We start from the raw sequence: 869 nt of genomic DNA on the forward strand, positions 1-869 counted from the left end.
ACTCTGTACTAAACTTTAATTGTGTATTTCTTACTTTTGTACTAAATTTGGTGCAGGCCCTGCTCAGTCTCTGGGGCTAGGCCACACTTTCACTGTGAAGTCTGTATCTTTTATTCATTACACTAAACCTGTTCTCACTTTCTATTGTGACTCTGCTCTTGACTTCTTTCCTGTGGCAGAGGCAAGAACCTGGTAAGAGGACAGGATGGGTCAAGGCCAGCTATTGGGACTTCCCAGGCCCTTTCTCCAGCATCAACTTCAAAGAAAATATGTGCCAATATTTGTTGCCAACTAACCTTTAATAAACTACCTCTAGCTGAAGTTTGGGGTAGTAGCTACAGTTACCAAAAAAAGCTGTTAAAATACTCCTCCTTTTTCTAACTACAGTGCATGTCTCTATGATGCCAGATTTTCTTCAACTACTTCAATGAAAATAATATATCATACCAAATTGAATGCAGAAGCCAATATAAAATGTACCTGACTGGATACAGAAGTCTGTATAGGAATCCTGCTGTCTTCTATTGTCAGGCATTAAGAAGATTTGAAAAAAACAAACAAACAAACATGAAATAAGCCATGCTACTCACTAATTTTTCTGTTTTGGAAAATAAATGTATTTTTAATAAAAATGTTATCTATGTTACATGTAATGAATTTATTTTTTTCAAATAAACTAATAAATAATTATTTGTAAAATGTTTCTAGTATGGTTAATAATCGTAGATATAATGCAAATAAACAAAAGCTTTATGGAATCTTCAATAATTTTTAAGAGTGTAAAGGAATAATAAGACCAAAACATGGTAAAAAAAGATAGTTATAGTAGAAATGTGAGATAGAAATAGAAAACTCTGTAATAGAAATAT

This window comes from Galeopterus variegatus, unplaced genomic scaffold (assembly GCF_000696425.1).
Source record: "Galeopterus variegatus unplaced genomic scaffold, G_variegatus-3.0.2 Scaffold5073, whole genome shotgun sequence".
Lineage (NCBI taxonomy): Eukaryota > Metazoa > Chordata > Mammalia > Dermoptera > Cynocephalidae > Galeopterus > Galeopterus variegatus.